The 24,494-nt window shown below is 43.5% G+C and overlaps 1 long non-coding RNA gene across 1 annotated transcript; it reads right to left on the bottom strand.

Annotated features, from left to right (window-relative positions):
- Positions 1 to 524: 524 nt before the first annotated feature.
- Positions 525 to 2,235, bottom strand: LOC106568755 (agouti-signaling protein). Its single transcript, XR_006758679.1, has 2 exons — positions 2,115 to 2,235; positions 525 to 995 (listed from the first exon to the last, which is right to left on the bottom strand). It is a non-coding gene; the product is annotated as an agouti-signaling protein (long non-coding RNA).
- Between the last annotated feature and the right edge of the window lie 22,259 nt (positions 2,236 to 24,494).

The raw sequence follows: 24,494 nt of genomic DNA, 5'->3' as shown, positions 1-24,494 counted from the left end.
ACATATACTGTTTCACGTCCACAATGAATTCATACAACGTCTATACACACACGGAAATTATTGTGGGCCTTACAATATTTAATCTGTCATTCATGAGGTCGAAATGTATTTTGCATGAATATCTGTGAAGTAAGTCACTCTGTGTGATCTCTAGTAGTCTCTATGAGAGATATACACTGAGTGTACAAAACATTAGGAACACCTTCCTAATATTGAGTTGCATCCCTTTTGCCCTCAGAACAGCCTCAATTAGTCGGAGCATGGACTCTACAAGATGTAGCAAGCGTCCCACAGGGATGCTGGCCCATGTTAACCCAATGCTTCCCACAGTTGTGTCTAGTTGGCTGGATGTCCTTTGCGTGGTGGACCATTCTTGATACACACGGGAAACTGTTGAAAGTGAAAAAACCCAGCAGCGTTGCAGTTCTTGACACAAACTGGTGCGCCTGAGTCCTACTACCATACCCTGTTCAAAGGCACAAATCTTTTGTCTTGCCCATTCATCCTCTGAATGGCACGCATACACAATCCATGTCTCAACAGTCTCAAGGCTTAAAAATCCTTCTTTAACCCGTCTCCCCCCGTTCATCTACACTGATTGAAGTGGATTTAACAAACTACATCAACAATGGATCATACCTTTCACCTGGATTCACATGGTCAGTCTACGTCATGGAAAGAGCAGGAGCAGGTGTTCCTAATGTTTGTACACTCAGTGTATGTGTTTGTGCGAGTGGGTGTAGTATGTGTGTTTGCCTGTAGGGGGTCTTCTTGGGGACAGTTCAGTGGTATGTGTGTGTATGTGGTGAATGGTTGTGTGTGTGTGTCTAGGTCTTTTTGGGACAGTGATGGCCCAGTCTCAAGCAGTGGCAGACGGTGTTGAAGAGGCGACAGCGGCAAAAGGCGCAGGGGTCACAGCAGGGGGTATGATAGAGACAGCTTTCCATCAGACGACCACACCGCCGGGCAGGAGCTGCAGGCTCAGGCTTGTGTTTCTAAAACATCACCCACAGGGAAAAATATGTTTGAACACCCCATATCAGTAATTGAGAAAATATAATATACATACTGAATCGCAAGGCATTATTACTGGGGGGTCTGTATTGTCAGACTTTGATTTTTGATAGTGAATGCTCTGGCTCTAGTATAAAGAACAGGGTTTGCTGGGAGTTGTTCAGTTTAGAGTTCGTGCAAGGTGTTTCGCTCTTTCATTTTATTTGTCCCCATGAGTGTAATATTGAAGTGACAGTGTCCATGGATCTATTCTTTAGTCTGCCTTACATTTGGTGCCAGCAGTGGGATTTGAAGCCACGCCTCTTGTGCCTCGCTCTCTGCTCATATGATTTTACCTTTTATTTTATTTGTCCCCTGAAAGATGTTATAACACATTGATTAAACCTTGAGTCTAAGTCGCAGTGTCGATGGATCCATATTTTTACCGTCAGCCTTACAATACTATAATTTACCCAATTATAGTTACAGCTAAATCACTATTACGATTTCAACTATCACAGTAGCCTCTCGACTGACTCTCATAAGGAAAAATTCCCATAGATGATTTGCAAAGTTAGTTAATGACTAAGGGAAGTAGTTCATGTTTATATCCAGACAATTACATTTGAGATTGATCAATTTCCGGTTAATTTCTTCCTACAGTAATTATTCTACTTAAAAAGTTCTGGTCCTTGACAGTTACCAGAGACTTACCTAGAGAAATTTACAGTAGGGAGTGCATACATTTTCATACTGGTCCCCCATGGAAATCAAACCCATAACCCTGGCATTGCAAGTGCTATGCTATACCAACTGAGCCACACAGTTTGTCCTCACAACCTCTAACCATGATTTAGTACATTGTTCCTGCTATAGTTTTAAAGGGGGTAGAGATTTAGGGTCAGCAGGTAGCCTAGTGGTTAGAGCGTTGGGACAGTATCCAAAAAGTTGCTGGATTGAATCCCCGAGCTGACAAGGTAAAAATCTGTTGTTCTGCCCCTGAACAAGGCAGTTAACCCACTGCTCCTAGGCCGTCATTGTAAATAAGAATTTGTTCTTAACTGACTTGCCTAGTTAAACAAAGGTTAAATAAAATAAAATACAAATGAACAACTTACTGCAACATAGTGTTGTCCCTGATGGGGTGAAATCTTTCTCCTGGCAAATAGTCTCCTGGATTTCCCTTGGCTCCAAACTATAGTTGGAAATATGAAACAAGGATGCATGATTAGACCAGGTGATTTTGAACATTTGAAAAGGTCCTGAGAATGTCTGTGCAAGTTGTTCAGTAGAACTGCCCATTAATAAAAGTGTGCAACATTTCCTGGTGTTTTTTCCTCACACATCAAAAAAAAAAATTGGCTGGTGTGCAGAAATGCCCAGCTGATTTCTGGTCCCAGTCCGACCCTGCATTGTCACGGTTGTCGTTGCTAATGGAGGACCAAAACGCAGCAGGTATGTGTACGCTCATCTTGACATTTATTAACTCAGAATGAACACACCGAAACGAACAACGAAACAGTCTTGAAAGGCTCACTCGGCAAAACAAGAAACAATCTCCCACAATTACACAGACAAACACACCCAACTAATATAGGACTTCCAATCAAAGGCAACACCACACAGCTGCCTTCAATTGGAAGTCCACCCCAATTAACCAAACATAGACATACAACCAACTAGATCAACATAGAAATACGTAAACAAGGAACAGTGCCCAAAAACCCCGGAATACTTAAATCAAATGCCCTTTTAGAAAAAACACCACCCCGAACCACATAAACCAAATACCCTCTGCCACGTCCTGACCAAACTACAATAACAATTAACCCTTATACTGGCCAGGACGTGACATGCATGAATCCATATTATGAAGTATATTTGTAATTCAGGTGAACTATCCTTTCAAGAATGCAACCTTTTACTCTAAATGTCTTAATGCCAAAATAGTTCCATCATAAAGAGCTCATCTGATGCAGTACATACACAGCATCAGGTGGTGGAGGCTGGATGAAAAAGTTTTACTTTTCAGTCCAGCCTTGTGATGAATGGTAGAATGCCAGAATGTTGTATGTAGACGATCACAATTTGGTATGCTTTATGATACGAAACAGTACAACGCTATCATACATCATTGCATCTGTCAAGTCTGACCAGTAATAAGGTTATTTGTTATTATAGTTTGGTCAGGACGTGGCAGGGGGTGTTTGTTTTATGTGGTTTGGGATATGTATGTAGGTAGAGGGGTGTTTGGTTTATGTGGTCCAGGGTTTGTTAGTCTATGTTCTATGTTAGTATTTTTCTATGTTCTATCTAATCTATTGTATTTCTATGTTTAGTTAATTGGTGTTGGGGCCTTCAGTTGGAGGCAGCTGTCTATCGTTGCCTCTGATTGAAGGTCCTATAATTAGGGGTGTGTTTGTATTGTGGATTGTGGGTAGTTGTATTCTGTTTTGTGCTTGTCACCTGAGGGAACTGTTAGTGTCATTTCAGTTAATTGTATATGTGTTTATTTTGTTTCTCCTTCTTATATATTAAAAAGAGAAGATGAGTATACACTTCCCTGTTGCGTCTTGGTCCTCCACACACGACAATCGTGACAGAATCTCCCACCACAAATGGACCAAGCAGCGGGGTAAGGAGCACGAGGAAGAAGGATGGACATGGGCGGAGATGAGGATGAGTATTTCCAGGGCTATGGAGGAGTTAAGGGAGCCCGAGAGGCAGCCCCAATAAAAAAAAAATGGGGGGGGGGGGCACACGGGTAGTTTGGCTGGGCGAGGATTAAGCCCCAAGCCAAATCCCCGTGCTTTTTTTAGGCAAAATACACTGCTCAAAAAAATAAAAGGGAACACTTAAACAACACAATGTAACTCCAAGTCAATCACACTTCTGTGAAATCAAACTGTCCACTTAGGAAGCAACACTGATTGACAATACATTTCACATGCTGTTGTGCAAATGGAATAGACAACAGGTGGAAATTATAGGCAATTAGCAAGACACCCCCAATAAAGGAGTGGTTCTGCAGGTGGTGACCACAGACCACTTCTCAGTTCCTATGCTTCCTGGCTGATGTTTTGGTCACTTTTGAATGCTGCCGGTGCTTTCAATCTAGTGGTAGCATGAGACGGAGTCTACAACCCACACAAGTGGCTCAGGTAGTGCAGCTCATCCAGGATGGCACATCAATGCGAGCTGTGGCAAGAAGGTTTGCGGTGTCTGTCAGCGTAGTGTCCAGAGCATGGAGGCGCTACCAGGAGACAGGCCAGTACATCAGGAGACGTGGAGGAGGCCGTAGGAGGGCAACAACCCAGCAGCAGGACCGCTACCTCCGCCTTTGTGCAAGGAGGAGCAGGAGAAGCACGGCCAGAGCCCTGTAAAATGACCTCCAGCAGGCCACAAATGTGCATGTGTCTGCTCAAACAGTCAAAAACAGACTCCATGAGGGTGGGGGTGGTATGAGGGCCCGACGTCCACAGGTGGGGGTTGTGCTTACAGCCCAACACTGTGCAGTACGTTTGGCATTTGCCAGAGAACACCAAGATTGGCAAATTCGCCACTGGCGCCCTGTGCTCTTCACAGATGAAAGCAGGTTCACACTGAGCACATGTGACAGACGTGACAGAGTCTGGAGACGCCGTGGAGAACGTTCTGCTGCCTGCAACATCCTCCAGCATGACCGGTTTGGCGGTGGGTCAGTCATGGTGTGGGGTGGCATTTCTTTGGGGGGCCGCACAGCCCTCCATGTGCTCGCCAGAGGTAGCCTGACTGCCATTAGGTACCGAGATGAGATCCTCAGACCCCTTGTGAGACCATATGCTGGTGCGGTTGGCCCTGGGTTCCTCCTAATGCAAGACAATGCTAGACCGCATGTGGCTGGAGTGTGTCAGCAGTTCCTGCAAGAGGAAGGCATTGATGCTATGGACTGGCCCACCCGTTCCCCAGACCTGAATCCAATTGAGCACATCTGGGACATCATGTCTTGCTCCATCCACCAACGCCACGTTGCACCACAGACTGTCCAGGAGTTGGCGGATACTTTAGTCCAGGTCTGGGAGGAGATCCCTCAGGAGACCATCCGCCACCTCATCAGGAGCATGCCCAGGCGTTGTAGAGAGGTCATACAGGCACGTGGAGGCCACACACAGTACTGAGCCTCATTTTGACTTGTTTTAAGGACATTACATCGAAGTTGGATCAGCCTGTAGTGTGGTTTTCCACTTTAATTTTGAGTGTGACTCCAAATCCAGACCTCCATGGGTTGATAAATTGGATTTCCATTGATTATTTTTGTGTGATTTTGTTGTCACCACATTCAGCTATGTAAAGAAAAAAGTATTTAATAAGATTATTTCATTCATTCATATCTAGGATGTGTTATTTTAGTGTTCCCTTTATTTTTTTGAGCAGTGTATGACTGGACAGGTCCCGTGCTTAGGGGTAATGCGTACTGTGGCGAGGCCAAGTATTTTCAGGCCGGTGTGTGCAGTGCCAGCGCCCCGCATTTGCCAGGGGGAAGTGGGCACTCAGCCAGTACGGGCGGTGCCAGTCCTGCGTTCGAGACCGCCAGTGCGCCTCTACGGTCCAGTGTTTCCCGCTCCTCGCACTAGCCTTGAAGTGCGTGTCTCCAGTCTGATACCTCCAGTACCAGCACCATGCACTAGGCTTCCAGTGCATCAGCCCAGTCCAACTCGGCCTGTTCCTGCTCCTCGCACTAGCCTTGAGGTGCGTGTCCTCAGTCTGGTACATCCACTACCAGCCCCACGCATTAGGCTTCCAGTGCGTCAGCCCAGTCCCAGTCCAGAGTGTCCGGCAACAGTACCTCGTCCAGAGTGTCCAGCAACAGTACCTCGTCCAGAGTGTCCGGCAACAGTACCTCGTTCAGAGTGTCCGGCAACAGTACCCCGTCCAGAGTATCCGGTAACAGTGTCTAGTCCGGAACCGAGTGAGACGGCCTACAGTCCGGCACCGAGTGAGACGGCCTACAGTCCGGCACCGAGTGAGACGGCCTACAGTCCGGCACCGAGTGAGACGGCCTACAGTCCGGCACCGAGTGAGACGGCCTACAGTCCGGCACCGAGTGAGACGGCCTACAGTCCGGCACCGAGTGAGACGGCCTACAGTCCGGCACCGAGTGAGACGGCCTACAGTCCGGCACCGAGTGAGTCTGCCTACAGTCCGGCACCGAGTGAGTCTGCCTACAGTCCGGAAGCGAGTGAGTCTGCCTACAGTCCAGAGCTCCCAGAGCCCAGTCCAGGGTCTTCAGTGACTGGCCTCAGGCAGAGGTATGCAGTGGGGGTGGTTTGGTCCGGTAGGGGATTAAGGCCTGAGCCTAAGCCACCTCCACTGTAGGAGGTTTGGGGAGGGGGGGTGTCCCTTCCCTCCCTTTAGTTTTGGGATTTATTTTTGTTTTGGGGGTTCTTTTTTGTTATTTGTGTGTGGGGGGTACTGTCCGCCTGACAGTAATAGGTTATTTGTTTGTTTCAGGACGTGGCAGGGGGTTTTTTGTGGGGGTTGTATTTAATATGGTGGTCGGGGGTTTTATGTTGTATTTTTTTCTATCTTGTATTTCTATGTTTAGTTAAATGGGGTTGGACCTTCAATTGGAGGCAGCTGGTTATTGTTGCCTCTGATTGAGGGTCCTAGAAGTAGGAGTTTGTTTTCATGGGTTTTTGTGGGAGATTGTGCTGTGCATAGCTCTGTGCCTTACCGGCCTGTTATTCATCGTTGTGTTTTGTATACGTGTTTGTTTTGGGTTTTTCCTTCTTTGTCCATAATAAAGAAGATGAGTGTACATATTCCCGCTGCGTTTTGGTCCTCTCCTTACGACCCCCCGTGACAGCATCTTAATATTTCCTCCTATCATGAGCCAAAAATCCCAAAGCACAGAGTGAACTAAATGGCCATCTGGCTGTTAATGTTTATGACAAATTAATCAAATAATTGTGTGCACATATCTTGCCAAAGTAAACCAACCCTGATTCATAAACTCAATGGAGACTTTGTCCCCAGAAGGAGGCTTCCAAAGCATCGACTGTTTTTAGAGATTTAATCTCTTTTAAACAAACTCAGATGCAATAACTCATATGGTGATGGCTTAAAAGCCCCCACCAGAGGGCAATGCGGCTGTCACGTCCTGACCATAGAAGCTTTTATTTTCTATGGTAGAGTAGGTCAGGGCGTGACGGGGTTGTGTCTAGTTTAGATTTTCTATGTTGTTATGTTCTAGTTTCTGTATTTCTATGTTGTTGTTTTTTGGATGATCTCCAATTAGAGGCAGCTGGTCATCGTTGTCTCTAATTGGAGATCATACTTAAGTAGTTGTTTTTCCCACCTGGTGTTGTGGGAGATTGTATTTTGACTTAGTGTATGTTGCACTGCGTCGTCACGTTTTATATTTTTTTTTTTAGTTTATTGTATTGTCTTGCATAGTTTCACAGTTTAATAAAGAATATGTGGAACGATACACACGCTGCGCTTTGGTCCCATTCTATTTCGTACGACAGCCGTGACAGAATCTCCCACCACCAAAGGACAAAGCAGCGTGCCCAGGAGGAGCAGGGATCCTGGGCCCGGGAGAAAAGAGAGTGGAGGACATCCTGGACCTGGGAGGAGGTAATGGCAGGGGACAAGACCCTGCCATGGAAGCAGGCGGAGATAGCGAGAGAGGAACGGCGACGATACGAGGAACTAGCATGGCAACGACGGAAGCCCGAGAGACAGCTCGGGGGAGCACACGGGGAGATTGGCGGAGTCAGGTTGTAGACCTGAGCCAACTCCCCGTGCTTACCGTGGGGAGCGTGTGACCAGGCAGGCACCGTGTTATGCGGTGATGCGCACCGTATCTCCAGTGCGCCTTCACGGTCCAGTATATCCTGTGCCTGCTCCTCGCACTCGCCCTGAAGTGCATGTCACCAGTCTGGCGCCACCTGTGCCAGCCCAACGCATCAGGCCTTCAGTGCACCTGCCCAGTCCGGTGTGTCCTGTTCCTGCTCTCCGCACTCGCCCTGAGGTGCGTGTTACCAGTCTGGCGCCACCTGTGTCAGCCCCACACATCAGGCCTCCAGTGCGCATTCCCAGTCCGGAGCTTCCGGCAACAGTTCCCAGTCCGGAGCTTCCGGCAACAGTTCCCAGTCCTGAGCTTCCGGCGTTGGCCCGCAGTCCGGAGCTTCCGGCGTCGGCCCGCAGTCCGGAGTCGGCCCGCAGTCCGGATCCTCCGGCGGGGGTTCCCAGTTCAAAGCCTCCGGTGACAATCCACAATCCATGCACATTTGGGGGGGGGAGGGGTACTGTCACCTCCTGACCATAGAAGCTTTTATTTTCTATGGTAGAGTAGGTCAGGGCGTGACGGGTTGTGTCTAGTTTAGATTTTCTATGTTCTAATTTCTGTATTTCTATGTTTTTTGGGGGGATGATCTCCAATTAGAGGCAGCTGGCCATCGTTGTCTCTAATTGGAGATCATACTTAAGTAGTTGTTTTTCCCACGTGGGGTTGTGGGAGATTGTATTTTGAGTTAGTGTATGTTGCACCGCTTCGTCACGGTTTGTTGTTTTTTGTTTGTTAGTTTATTGTATTGTCTTACATAGTTTCACAGTTTAATAAAGAATATGTGGAACGATACACACGCTGCGCTTTGGTCCCATTCTATTTCGTACGACAGCCGTGACAGCGGCCCCTATTTCAACACAATTCCTGTTCTATAGCAGAAATTGTCCTTTAGGTTCCACCTCTGAAGAAGGACGCAGGCTGCTTATACAGTGAGCACCATAATTCATTGGACAGTGACATTTTTTTTGTTATTTTGGTTCTGTACTCTAGCACTTTTAGTTTGAAAGGATACAATGAGGGTGAAGAGCAGACTGTCAGCTTTAATTTCAGGGTATTTTCATACATATTGGATGAACTGTTTAGAAATTATAGAAGCTTTTGTACATAGTCCCCCCCATTTTCGGGCATCAAAAAAACATTGGACAGTTTAACATAATGTAGAATAAAGTAATCATTGTTAAAATATTTGGTCGCATATCCTTTGCATGCAATGACTGCTTGAAGTCTGCGATGCATCGACATCACCAGACGCTGGGTATCTTCCCTGGTGATGCTCTGCCAGGCCTGTACTGCAGCCATCTTCAGTTCCTGCTTGTTTCGGGGATTTATTGCCTTCAGTCTCCTCTTCAGCATGTAAAATGCATGTTCAATTGGATTCAGATCCGGTGATTGACTCGGCCAGTCAAGGATTTTCCACTTTTTGGCCATCAAAAACTCCTTCGTTGCTCTAGCAGTATGTTTAGGGTCATTGTCTTGTTGCATGATGAAGTCCCGTCCAATGAGTTGAGAGGCATTTGGTTTTATCTGAGCAGACAAATTATTTCTGTAGACTTCAGAATTCATTGTTCTACTTCTGTCTGCAGTCACATCATCAATGAAGACAAGTGAGCCTGTTCCACTGGCAGCCATACAGGCCCAAGCCATAACACCCCCCCACCATGTTTCATGGATGAGGTGGTATGCTTTGGATCATGTCTTTTTTTCTCCACACTTTCCTCTTTCCATCACTCTGGTACATGTTCATCTTTGTCTCATCTGTCCACAATGCTTTTTTCCAGAACTCTTGGGGCTCTTTTAGGTGCTTTTTAGCAAACTGTAATCTCGCCTTTCTGTTCTTCAGGGTTATCAGTGGTTTGCATCTTGTAGTGTAACCTCTGTAGTCCTGCTGGTGTAGTCTTCTACGTATGGTAGACTTTGACACATCTACACCTGCATACAGGAGAGTGTTTTTGATCTGTTGGGCTGTTGTCAGGGGGGTTTCTTCACCATAGAGAGTATTCTCCGGTCATCCACTACAGTGGTCTTCCTCAGTCTACCGGGTCTTTTGACATAATTGAGTTCACCGGTTGTTTTTTTCTTGTTAATGATGAACCAAACTGTTGACTTGGGCATGCCCAGGGTTTTTGCAATGTTCCTGATTGATGATTTTCATTTCTGAGCCTTATGACGGACAGCTTCATTTGCATTGACACTGTGGTCTTCCTCATGTTGTCACACCCCAACAACAACCTCCAAAGGCAATAGCAAAGTCTAGAATCAATACTATTCATCAACAGCTCTCCTGCATTCACTAACGACACAAATGAATACACCTGCCTAACGACACACATCTGTGAAGCCAATTCAACAAATACTTGTATTACCTTAAAATAGGGGGGACCATATACAAAAGGTGCTGTCATTTCTAAATGGTTCATCCGATGTGTATGAAAATACCCTCAAATTAAAGCTGATAGTCTGCACTTCACCCTCATTGTCATTGTATCCTTTCGAACTCAAAGTGCTAGAGTACAGAACCAAAATATATTTAAAAAATGGTCACTGTTCAATGAATTATGGTGCTCACTGTACATATTCACGAATTGGGGATGGGAATGTTATGGAGTGTAGAAATAACAACAAGTAGGCCACTGACAGCTGTCAGTGTAGCTAGCTAGCATGCTAACCTTATCTAGCCAACTAATGTTATCTGTTGTTGCTACACCTTATTCAAAAGATTAGCCAGCTAGCCTATGGCTGGTTCTGAAGCTCTATTTCTCATACGCATGTAGGGAAAACTTCGCCACAGATGGATAGGGGAAACCAGTATCATTGACTTTGCCAACTATTGTTAGCTTCAAAGTTTTGTCATCTTCCATAAATTGCAGCTGCGAATCCGCCATAGAAATAGAAAGAATAAGATGAAGCTCCGGTAATATGGATAGTATGGTTCTCACAGCTAGGGGAACTGAAATGATAGGCTACAATGGCTTTGCTCATGATGCAAGCCGCAAATTATTTGTAACAACACCCTGAACACATTTGACACGAAACACCAAAACTTGATGTAACAACAGCACAAAATAGATAAAACAGTTTGTGGAATCTCCTTTTACGCGGGCAAAAGGAGATTCAACGGACATGGAAAACAAAAACGGACATGGACAACAACAACGGACATGAAACAGAACAGGAACAGTGTCTGGACAGGGTCAAAATAACGACATCAACGCTGACACAGGGAACAAATTGAGGTGCAGACAGCTATAAAGGGGGTGATCAAAAATTAATGGAGTCCAATATTGCGCAGCTGCGCGTAATGATGGTGACAGGTGTGTGTAATGAAGGGCAGCCTGGCGCCCTCGAGCGCCAGAGAGGGGGAGCGGGAGCAGGCATGACAGTACCCCACACCTCTAGGGCCGCTACCCGGCGTTCCACCTGGGCAAGTCGGACGGGCCGACCGAGGCATGGCCGCTGGACAAGCTGGCTGAGGCGTAGAAGCCAGACGAGCTGGCAGAGGCATGGGAGCCTGGCGAGCCGGCTGTGGCGTAGGAGCCAGATGAACCGTCTGAGGCGTGGGAGCCAGACGAACCGGCAGAGGTGTGGGAGCCAGACGAACCGGCAGAGGCGTGGGAGCCTGATGGGCCGGCTGAAGCATGACATTGGGTGGGCGCCTGCCGAGCCAACCGAGGCAAGAAGACCTCTCGAGCCAGCTAAGGCGTGGAAGCCTGACAAGCTAGCTGAGGCACCTTCCTGATGCTTCCTTTAGTGGTGTCAGCATATTGTAAGGACAGACGCTGGAGACGAGAAGCAAGTACAGGGAGTGAACATTTAATAAACAATGGACAGGGGGAAAATGCTGACATAAGGAAAAAACTGAGGAGCAGACAGATAAAGAGGGGGTAATCAACAAAGTAATCGAGTCCAGGTGAGTCCAATATTGCGCAGCTGCTCGTAATGATGGTGACAGGTGTGCGTAATGAAGGGCAAATCTATTATATTGCTCAGCTCAGTCCCGACTCGTGAAATTTGCAGGTGTTTCTGATTAATTAACAATGCCATTCTGGTGGATGGTACCATTCTAAAACGATGACTTATTGCCTTAAATCATTGTGCAACATCATGGGTAAGCTCTGTCCACCGTCTTTCAACTAGAAAAGTGGATTTTTACTGGTGTGGGCGTTTAAAGTCTTGTAAATAAAGAGGTATGAATGAATCTGGTGTTTTCGTTAAGAGTTCAGGCTCGGAATTCCTTCTATCCACTGACATGATGTCACCTTCTCTCATGAGACACTGTGGACTGTGGTCTTCAATGACTTACTTTCCTTGTTTCCCTTCCTTGAAAATCACTGACTTTTAAAAGTGAGGGCTGTCCCAAGATGGCTGGTACGCCCGAATGGTTGTTGGACTTGAAGATGGAGTCAAGGGAACCCATTGAGGTCGGAAAGAAGGCAAGCAGGGGAAAAAAAGAAGAGAGTGGAACATATTAAGATTAATATGGAGTGCTGCAGAAGAAAAAAGGAACATGGCTGATCCATATGTGGTGTCAGGTTGAGTGGAGAAGAGGTTGGGGAATGTTGGGTCGGTGAAAGTGACTCGAAGTGGAATCGTGTCGAGTTTTTTGCTTTTCTGCTGTCCAAAGGTCGCTCCGCACCATGGAGTAGGGCGCCATTGAAAGGAGTGATAACTGGCGCGGCATTAACCTCTCTAGGATAGGGGGCAGTATTTTCACATCCGGATAAAAAACGTACCCGATTTAATCTGGTTATTACTACTGCCCAGAAACTAGAATATGCATATAATTGTTTGATTTGGATAGAAAACACCCTAAAGTTTCTAAAACTGTTTGAATGGTGTCTGTGAGTATAACAGAACTCATATGGCAGGCAAAAACCTGAGAAGATTCTGTACAGGAAGTGCCCACCCAGCTTTTGTCCCGAACCCATTACGGTGTTTTAGGAGTCAAGCTTATGGTCATGTGGCAGCAGTGTGTAAGAGGAAGGTTCCTAGATGTGAGAAGTGTTTAGGAGGACATGAGACAAGGGAATGTGTAGTATCAGTGGGAAAAGTTGTGTGCTTAAACTGTAGGGGTACCCATGGTGCTGCAGATCACAAGTGTCCGGTGAGAGAAAAGCAGGTTGAGGTTGATAGGTAGAAGATAGTAGTAGAGGAAGATGGGTCCAGCGTGAAGGATCCTGTGACTAGGCCAAGGTCAATAGAGAGTGATAGGAAGGGCCAAAGTAGTGGAATAGTGATGAGGTTTTAATTGGTGTCGGGTTAGTTGGTAGGGCAATTTTATCACAATGTGTAATGAATTCAAACTACAAAATAGTAGGCTGACACACAGCCAATGCAGGTGGCGGCATGCACCTATGACATTTGTTTGCAGACCGACATAATACCAAAGAAGATAAAAGAGAGACGAATGTACAAGAGGAGAATGTGCAAGAGGGACAGAGACTCGAGTGCAGTTGGCATGTGAGGTGTCTCTACATGAAAATACATGATCTAAATGATTGATAATTGGTATTCAGCAGTCATAAAAGCATGCCTTATTTACTGTGAAGAACTACTAAAATAGTGATTTTGTCAGACAGCTTAGGCAGCAGCTCTATAGAGATGAGATGATGACTTAGAATGAAATAATAAAGTCATAAAATAAAACTAATGTAATATACACAACAACTGAAATATTTTATTAAAGTCATGTGAATAAATTATGGTTAATAAATGGTCACGGAACTTGTATTAATTGTTTTATTCTGTGTTGTTACAGCATTCAACCCACATAAAACATGGTGCATTTATTGTTTAAAAAAATATTTCAAATTTGATAATTTATTAATCGAACTGAAATCAAACCAACCTCAAAAAGCACTAATCGCTCATCACTACTATTTAATCTCATCAATATTATTTTCATATATAGAGTGTGCGACTCTCTTTATTTGTATAGTTTATAGTTTATTCGCTATTAGTCAGCACCTCCACATAAAATAATTTTTCTGGGTGTGCGCCAGCTGATGTCTGTGTATTCACAATGAAATAATGGAAATTATTTCAAATGCAAAATGTACCACATAAATCGCCCTAGCAATCTGTCAATAATTATGTACAAAACAATATATATATATATATTCTATATTCTAAAATATATTAGTTTGTTCGTTTTTTCATCAATCTACACACAATACCCCATAACGACAAAGAAAAAAAACAGTTACGTTACAGCCTTATTCTAAAATGGATTCATTTGTTTGGTGAAAAAACAATCTACACACAATACCCCATAATGACAAAGCAAAAAGAGGTTTGTAGAAATTTTTGCAAATTTATTAAAAATACAAATATAAAATATCACATTTACATAACAATTCAGACCCTTCACTCAGTACTTTATTGAAGCACCTTTTGGCAGTGATTACAGCAATGAGTCTTCTTGGGTATGACGCTATGAGCTTGGCACACCTGTATTTGGGGAGTTTCTCCCATTATTCTCTGCAGATCCTCTCAAGCCCTGTCAGGTTGGATGGGGAGCGTTGCTGTATAGCTATTGTCAGGTCTCTCCAGAGATGTTTGATCGGGTTGAAGGCTTTGGCTGGTCCACTTAAGGACATTCAGAGACTTGTCCCGAAGCCACTCCTGCATTGTCTTGGCTGTGTGTTTATGGTTGTTGTCCTGTTGGAAGGTGAAACTTCGCCCCAGTCTGATGTCCTGAGGGCTCTGGAGCATGTTTTCATCAAGGATCTCTCTGTACTTTGCTCCGTTCATCTTTCCCTCGATCCTGACTAGTCTCCCAGTCCCTGTCGCTGAAAAACATCCCCACAGCATAATGCTGCCACCACCATGCTTCACCGTAGGGATGGTGCCAGGTTTCCTCCAGACGTGATGCTTGGCATTCAGGCCATTCAGGAATCTTGTTTCTCATGGTCTGAGAGTCTTTAGGTGCCTTTTGGCAAACTCCAAGCGGGCTGTCATGTGCCTGTCATGTTCCCTTTTCGCCAGCAGCATACCACCCTGCATCCCACTGCTGGCTTGCTTCTGAAGCTAAGCAGGGTTGGTTCTGGTCAGTCCCTGGATGGGAGACCAGATGCTGCTGGAAGTGGTGTTGGAGGGCCAGTAGGAGGCACCCTTTCCTCTGGTCTAAAAAAAGATCCCAATGCCCCAGGGCAGTGATTGGGGACATTGCCCTGTGTAGGGTGTTGTCTTTCGGATGTTAAACAGGTGTCCTGACTCTCTGTGGTCACTAAAGATCTCTGCTAAATTCCCAATTTGGCTCTCATATCATCATGGTCACCTAATCATCCCCAGTTTACAATTGGCTCATTCATCTCCTCTCCCTGTAACTATTCCCCAGGTTGTTGCTTAAAAAAAAATGTAAAAAAAATGTTGCTGTAAATGAGAATGTGTTCTCATTCAACATACCTGGTTAAATAAATACAATAAAAATGACTGATGAGTGGCTTCTGCTTGGCCACTCTACCATAAAGGCCTGATTGGTGTAGAGATGGGAGAACCTTCCAGAAGGACAACCATCTCCACAGAGGAACTCTAGAGTTCTGTCTGAGTGACCAGTGGGTTCTTGGTCACCTCCCTGACCAAAGGCCCTTCTCTGCTGTTTGGCTGGGGGGCCAGCTCTAGCAAGAGTTTTGGTGGTTCCAAACATCTTCCATTTAAGAATGATGGAGGCCACTGTGTTCCTGGAGACATTCAATGATGCAGACATGTATTTGGTACCCTTCCCCGGATCTGTGCCTCGACACAATCCTGTCTCGGAGCTCTAGGGACAATTCCTTCGACCTCATGGCTTGTTTTTGCTCTGACATGCACTGTCAACTGTGGTACCTTATATAGAACAGGTGTGTGCCTTTCCAAATCATGTCCAATCAAGTTGTAGAAACATCAAGGATGATGAATGGAAACAAGATGCATCTGAGCTCAATTTCATGTCTCATAGCAAAGGGTCTGAATATTTATGTAAATTAGGTATTTCTAAGGTAGTTTTGAATTTTTTATACATTTGCAAAAATATTTAAAACACTGTTCACTTTGTCATTATGGGATATTGTGTGTAGATTGCTGAGGATTTTTATTTATTTAATCAATTATAGAATAAGGCTGTAACGTAACAAAATGTGGAAAAAGTCAAGGGGTCTGAATACTATCCTTAGACACTGTGTGTGTGTATATATATATATACATACATACATACATACATACATACATACATACATATACCATATATATACACATATATATACACACATATATACACACACACACACACAATGCCATCGGATAGCATTCAGACCCCTTGACTTTTTCCACATTTTGTTACAGAATATATACATACACGTACATATACATACATACATACATACATACATACATACATACATACATACATACATATAAACAGTTGAAGTCGGAAGTTTACATACACCTTAGCCAAATACATTTAAACTCAGTTTTTCACAATTCCTGAAATTTAATCCTAGTAAAAATGTCCTGTCTTAGGTCAGTTAGGATCACCACTTTATTTTAAGAATGTGAAATGTCAGAATAATAGTTGAGAGAATGATTTATTTCAGCTTTTATGTTTTTCATCACATTCCCTGTGGGTCAGAAGTTTACATACACTCTATTAGTATTCCGTAGGATTGCCTTTAAATTGTTTAACTTGGGTCAAAGTTTCAGGTAGCCTTCAACAAGCTTTCCACAATAAGTTGGGTGAATTTTGGCCCATTCCTCCTGACAGAGCTGGTGTAACTGAGTCCGGTTTGTCGGCCTCCTTGCTCGCACATGCTTTTTCAGTTATGACCACAAAATTTCTATGGGATTGAGATCAGTGCTTTGTGATGGCCATTCCAATACCTTGACTTTGTTGTCCTTAAGCCATTTTGCCACAACTTGGAAGTATGCTTGGGGTCATTGTCCATTTGTAAGACCCATTTGCGACCAAGCTTTAACTTCCTGACTGATGTCTTGAGATGTTGCTTCAATATATCCACATAATTGTTCTTCCTCATGGTGCAATCTATTCCTCCTGATGCCATCTAAAACTATAGTTTGTTAACAAGAAATGTGTGGAGTGGTTGAAAAACAAGTTTTACAAGTAATTTTTCCAACAATTGTTTACAGACAGATTATTTCACATATAATTCACTGTATCACAATTCCAGTGGGTCAGAAGTTTACATACACTAAGTTGACTGTGCCTTTAAACAGCTTGGAAAATTCCAGAAAATTATGTCATGGCTTTAGAAGCTTCTGATAAGCTAATTGACATCATTTGAGTCAATTGGAGGTGTACCTGTGGATGTATTTCAAGGCCTACCTTCAAACTCAGTGCCTCTTTGCTTGACATCATTGGAAAATCTAAAGAAATCAGCCAAGACCTCAGAAAAAAATTGTGGACCTCCACAAGTCTGGTTCATCCTTGAGAGCAATTTCCTAACGCCTGACGGTACCACGTTCATCTGTACAAACAATAGTACGCAAGTATAAACACCACGGGACCATGCGGCCGTCATACTGCTCAGGAAAGAGACGTGTTCTGTCTCCTAGAGATGAACATACTTTGGTGCGAAAAGTGCAAATCAATCCCAGAACAACAGCAAATGACCTTGTGAAGATGCTGGAGGAAACGGGTACAAAAGTATCTATATCCACAGTAAAATAAATCCTATATCGACATAACCTGAAAGGCCACTCAGCAAGAAAGAAGCCACTGCTCCAAAACCGCCATAAAAAAGCCAGACTACGGGTTGCAACTGCACATGGGGACAAAGATAGGTACTTTTTGGAGAAATGTCCTCTGGTCTGATGAAACAAAAATAGAACTGTTTGGCCATAATGACCATCGTTATGTTTGGAGGAAAAAGGGGATGCTTGCAAGCCGAAGAACACCATGGCAGCATCATGTTGTGGGGGTGCGTTGCTGCAGGAGGGACTGGTGCATTTCACAAAATAGATGGCATCATGATGAAGAACAATTATGTAGATATATTGAAGAAACATCTCAAAACGTCAGTCAGGAAGTTAAAGCTTGGTCGCAAATGGGTCTTCCAAATGCACAATGACCCCCAAGCATACTTCCAAAGTTGTGGCAAAATGGCTTAAGGCCAACAAAGTCAGGGTATTGGAGTGTCCATCACAAAGCCTTGCCCTCGATCGCATAGATATTTTGTGGTCATAACTGAAAAAGCATGTGCGAGCAAGGAGGCTTACAAACCGGACTCAGTTACACCAGCTCTGTCAGGAGGAATGGGCCAAAATTCACCCAACTTTTTGTGGGAAGCTTGTGGAAGGCTACCCGAAACGTTTGACCCAAGTTAAATCATTTAAAGGCAGTGCTACCAAATACTGATTGAGTGTATGTAAACTTCTGACCCACTGGGAATGTGAAGAAAGACATAAAATCATTCTCTCAAGTATTATTCTGACATTTCACATTCTTAAAATAAAGTGGTGATCCTAACTGACCTAAGACAGGGAATTTTTACTTGGATTTAATGTCAGGAATTGTGAGACTGAGTTTAAATGTATTTGGCTAAGGTGTATGTAAACTTCCGACTTCAACGGTATATATAGTAACTGGTTTAAAAATAACTTGACAGATAGAACTCAATGTGTATCTAAAGTGTATCTAAATCAGGTTTCCTGGATATTACGAAAGGTGTCCCGCAGGGGTTGATTCTGGGTCCTGTAGTTTTTACTGTTTACATTAACAATATCGACCTTTCTGTAAAAAATTGTAACCTGCACTTTTATGCCGATGATACTGTTGTGTGCTACTGCCCCCACAGCAAGAAAGAACCCCACGGTTGACCTGGCTCTATCTGAACTACAGTCTGCCTTCATCGTATTACAGAAAATCTTTTTTGACCTGAAATTAGTATTGACTGCAGCTAAAACTATGACGATTTAAGCATATGCACATTGGATGGTGTCCATATTGATCGTGTCCCTGCTTACAAATATACTACATGACCAAAAGTTTGGACACCTGCTTGTCGAACTTCTCATTCCAAAATCATGAGCATTAATATGGAGTTGGTCCCCCCTTTGCTGCTATAACAGCCTCCACTCTTCTGGGAAGGCTTTCCACTAGATGTTGGAACATTGCTGCGGGAACTGGCTTCCATTCAGCCACAAGCATTTATGAGGTCGGGCACTGATGTTGGCCGATTAGGCCTGGCTCGCAGTTGGCATTCCAATTTATCCCAAAGGTGTTTGATGGGGTTGAGGTCAGGGGTCTGTGCATGCCGGTAAAATTCTTCCACACCAATCTCGACAAAATATTTCTGTATCGACCTCACTTTGTGCATGGAGGCATTGTCATGCTGAAACAGGAAAGGGCTTTCCCCAAACTGTTGGCACAAAGTGGGAAGCACAGAATTGTCTAGAATGCCATTGTATGCTGTAGCATTAAGATTTCCCTTCACTGGAACTAAGGAGCCTAGCCTGAAACATGAAAAACAGCCCCAGACCATTATTCCTCCTCCACCAAACTTTACAGTTGGCACTATGCATTCGGGCAGTGAGCGTTCTCCTGGCATCCACCAAACAGATTCGTCCATTGGACTGCCAGATGGTGAAGCGTGATTCATCTCTGCAGAGAACACGTTTCCACTGCTCCAGAGTCCACCACTCCAGCTGACGCTTGGCATTGCGCATGATGAGCTTAGGTTTTGTGTGCGGCTGCTCGGCCATGGAAGCCCATTTCATGAAGCTTCCGAATGGCAGCAAGTTTGCAAGCTCTCGATGAACAGATCTTGTGCTGACGTTGCTTCCAGAGGCAGTTTGGAACTCGGTAGTGAGTGTTGCAACCAAGGACAGACTGTTTTTACACACTACGCGCTTCAGCACTTGCTGGTCACATTCTGTGAGCTTCTTTGGCCTACCAATTCGCGACTGAGCCGTTGTTACTCCTAAACATTTCCACTTCACAGTAACAGCACTTACAGTTGACCGGGCCAGCTCAAGCAGGGCAGAAATGTGACAAACTTAATTTTTGGAAAGGTGCCATCCTATGATGGTGCTACGTTGAAAGTCACTGAGTAAGGCCATTCTACTGCCAATGTTTGCCTATGGCAATTTTATACACCTGTCAGCAACGGGTGTGGCTGAAATAGACTAATCCACTCATTTGAAGGGGCGTCCACATACTTTTGTATATACACTGCCCTCAGAAAGTGTTCATACCCCTTGACTTATTCCACACTTTGTTGTGTTACAGCCTGAATTCAATTGATTAAGTTGGGGTTTTTTCTCACCCATCTACACACAATACCCCATAATAACAAAGTGAAAACATGTTTTTAAACATTTTTGCAAATGTATTGAAAATGAAATCCAGAAATATCTAATTTACAGTACCAGTCAAATGTTTGGACACACCTACTTATTCAAGGGTTTTTCTTTATTTTTCTCTCAACCAGCTTCATGAGGAATGCTTTTCCAGCAGTCTTGAAGGTGTTCCCACATATGCCGAGCACTTGTTGGCTGCTTTTCCTTCACTCTGTGGTCCAACTCATCCCAAACCATCTCAATTGGGTTGAGGTCGGGTGATTGTGGAGGCCAGGTCATTTGATGCAGCACTCCATCACTCTCCTTCTTGTTCAAATATCTCTTACACAGCTTGGAGGTGTGTTTTGGGTCATTGTCCTGTTGAAAAACAAATGATAGTCCCAGATGGGATGGCTTATCGCTGCAGAATGCTGTGGTAGTGTAACGGCTGTCGGGAGAGAGAGTTGACCAAGGTGCAGCGGAGTTAGTGTTCATCTTGAATTTTAATAACAGAAAGAACACTATACAAAACAAAACAAGAAAAGAAAAGAAAACCGACAGCCAAACAGTCCTGTCAGGTGCAAACCACACAACAGAAACAATTACCCACAAAACCCAAAGGAAAAACATGCTCCTTATGTGTGACTCCCAATCAGCAACAACGAACTTCAGCTGTGCCTGATTGGGAGCCACACACACGGCCCAAAACAAAGAAATACAAAAACATAGAAAAAGGAACATAGAACGCCCACCCAATGTAACACCCTGGCCTAACCAAAATAAAGAACAAAAACCCCTCTCTATGGCCAGGGCGTTACAGGTAGCCATGCTGGTTAAGTGTGCCTTGAATCCTAAATAAATCACTGACAGTGTCACCAGCAAATCCCCCCCACACCTCCTCCTCCATACTTCATGGTGGAAACCACACATGCAGAGATCATCCTTTCACCTACTTTGCATCTCACAAAGACATGGTAGCCCAAGAAAGTCTCTTCTTATTATTGGTGTCCTTTAGTAGTGGTTTCTTTAGTTTCTTTGTTACTTGAATTCTGTGAAGCATTTATTTGGGCTGCAATTTCCGAGGATAGTAACTCTAATGAACGTATCCTCTGTAGCAGAGGTAACTCTGGGTCTTCCTTTCCTGTGGCGGTCCTCATGAGAGCCAGTTTCATCATAGCGCTTGATGGTTTTAGCGACTGCACTTAAAGAACATTTCAAAGTTCTCAACATTTTCCAGATTGACTGACCTTCATGCATGTCTTAAAGTAATGATGGACTGTCATTTCTCTTTGCTTATTTGAGCTATTCTTGCCATAATATGGACTTGGTCCCATTATTCTTTCCAACATTTTTCAAGCTCTGTCAAATTGGTTGCTGCAAGACAACCATTTTCAAGTCTTGCCATAGATTTTCAAGCAGACTGAACCAGGTTTTCCTCCAGGATTTTGCCTGTGGTCCATTTTTGTTTATTTGTTATCCTGGAAAACTCCTCAGTCCTTAAAAATTACATGCATACACATAACATGATGCAGCCACCACTATGCTTTAAAGTATGCAGAGTGTGTCACGTTCTGACCATAGAGTGCTCTTATTTTCTATGGTAGAGTAGGTCAGGGCGTGACTGGGGGGTTTTATCTAGTTTATTTTTTCTATGTTGTGTTCTAGTTTATTTTTTCTATGTTGCGGTTTTTGTATGATTCCCAATTAGAGGCAGCTGGTCATCGTTGTCTCTAATTGGGGAATCATATTTAAGTAGTTGTTTTTCCCACCTGTGTTTGTGGGAGATTATTTTGAGTTAGTGCATGTTGCACCTCTGTCGTCATGGTTTGTTTATAGTTTATTGTTTGTTTGGCTAAGTTTCACAATATAATAAAGATGTGGAATGATACTCACGCTGCGCCTTGGTCCGTTTCTACACACAATCGTGACAGAGTGGTACTCAGTAATGTGTTGTATTGGATTTGCCCCAAATATAACACATTGTATTCAGGACAAAAGGTTAATTGCTTTGCCAAATTCTTTGCGGTATTGCTTTAGTGGCTTGTTGCAAACAGGATGCATGTTGTTTTTTTTCCCCCCTCTGTCAGTTATGTTAGTATTGTGGAGTAACTACAATGTTGTTGATTCATCCTCAGTTTTATCCTATCACAGCCATTAAACTCAGTATCTGTTTTTACCATTGGCCTCATGGTGAAATCCCTGAGCGGTTTTCTTCAACTCCGGCAAGTAAGTTAGGAAGGACGCCTGTATCTTTGTAGTGACTGGGTGTATTGATACACCATCCAAAGTGTAATTTATAACTTCACCTTGCTCAAAGGGATATTCAATGTCTGCTTTTTTTTTTTTACAATCTACCAATAGGTTCCCTTCTTTGCAAGGCATTGGAAAACCTCTCCGGTCTTTGTGGTTGAATCTGTGTTTGAAATTGACTGCTCGACTGAGTGACCTGAAAATGATCTGTATGTGTGGGGTACAGAGATAACATACTCATAAAGAAATTATGTTAAACGATATTATTGCACACAGAGTGAGTCCATGCAACTTATTATGTGACTTGTTATGCACATTTTTACTTCTGAACTTATTTAGGCTTGACATTACAAAGGGGTTGAATACTTATTGACTCAAGGTATTTCAGATGTTCATTTTTCATGAATGAGTAAAAATGTCTAAAAACATAATTCCACTTTTACATTATGGGGTATTGTGTGTAGGCCAGTTACCAAAAATCCCAATTTAATCAATTTTAAATGAAGGCTGTAAGACAATAAAATGTGGGAAAAGTAATGGGGGGTGAATACTTTCCGAAGGCATCTGTATGGACATCTGGATAGATGAAAGGCTGTCTTTTTAAAAAAAAGAATATTGAAGCTGAGAATAAAAAATGGGCTTCTATAGAAATAGGTCATGCCTCCTGCTAAATAGTAGAAAGCAGATTATTCAGTCAACATTCCTATCTGTCCTAGACTATGACAACATCATCTATATGAACACAGCTGCCACTTCATTAAAGTAGTTAGACGCAATTTATCATAGTACACTGTGCTTTATTATGGGTGACAATTTTAGTACTCACCACTGCATTCTCTACCAAAAAGTTGGTTGGCCCTCTTTGATGTCACATAGGTTGATACATTGCAATGTTTTAATTTATAAAACCCTTTTACAAAAATTCCCACTGACTGTACCTAACATCTTTACTAAACTTTAGACATCGGAGTTGCCACACCCGGTTACAAGGATGGCTAACTCTGGAAATTCCTTTGGTCTCTCCTGAGTTAGGTAAATCAGCTTTAAGTTTTCTTGAACCTTATTTGTGGAACAATCTTCATCATGTTCATGAATTTGATGTTTTGGTGCCCAGGGCAATTCAGAAGGCTGTTTGAGGACCTTATTACTGACGAACGTGTTCGTTTTTTATGACCATGTTGTACTTTCTGCTAGCACGTTGTATTTATATTGTATGCATTTTCTGTAATTTATGTAATTCATGGCTCATCTGTAAAAGAGACCTTGTCTCAGTATGACTCCCTGATAAAATAAAGGTTAAATAAAAAAAATTCAAAGCCATTTTACGTGCAAAAGGTGTGACTACTTGCCCGCTAGTCTTGGCACTCAAGTACATCTTTTCACTCAGCAACACGCGTACGCAACCCAGCTTCATCAAAACAGAAAACATGCAAAAGGGCTTCACCTGAATCATTTTCATGTTGTTTATGCCCACCCCTCTTCAGATCTTCAGCGAAAAATAACGTAAAAGACACCGAAAGGAGATAAATCCAGAGAAAATGTTTTCCCAACATCTCCACTCCCAATGTTTGGAATAAGCTGTGAATCCGGTGGTAATAATAATGATAATAATGTTATAGGCTCAGGCAGCAGCACTGTTCAGGCAAGAGCACGCTATTACATTTATTTGACTCGTTGGGATAGGCTACTTACAGGTAACTTTTTTTTATCCTCAGGGGTTAAATGAATATATTTATTTTACTAAAAATGTATTTATGCTATCAATATCGTAACTCAGAAGGTCCTCGCTCTTGTGGAGGGTTGTTGTACAATTGGGGTTAAGTGTAGCCAAGTCTTCCACGCCCACAATGTATTTCAGACTTTGAAGTAAACCGTTGACCAACCCAATTTGGGTTTCATTATGTTTTCCATAATTTAACCTAACTATAAGGTCTAGATTCAATCAGATCAAGCGTTAACCGGAGCTGTCAAATCTGGGGGCAGCTGCTTTTGCGATTATTTTTTTTCTTCTTTCGTTTGCGAACCTCTTATAGTAGCGCCGGCTCCATGCTTAAGCAACACAAACTGGGTCCAAGCATACACGACATAATTATTGTTTTCAGTCTGGGTCTCAATTTACTGTTGAGAGTTAGAATAGTAGAATACACAA

Source organism: Salmo salar, chromosome ssa14, assembly GCF_905237065.1.
Source record: "Salmo salar chromosome ssa14, Ssal_v3.1, whole genome shotgun sequence".
NCBI classification, from domain to species: Eukaryota; Metazoa; Chordata; class Actinopteri; order Salmoniformes; family Salmonidae; genus Salmo; species Salmo salar.
Note: the sequence above shows the minus strand (reverse complement) of the source record. Positions and strands in the feature narration are given on the sequence as shown.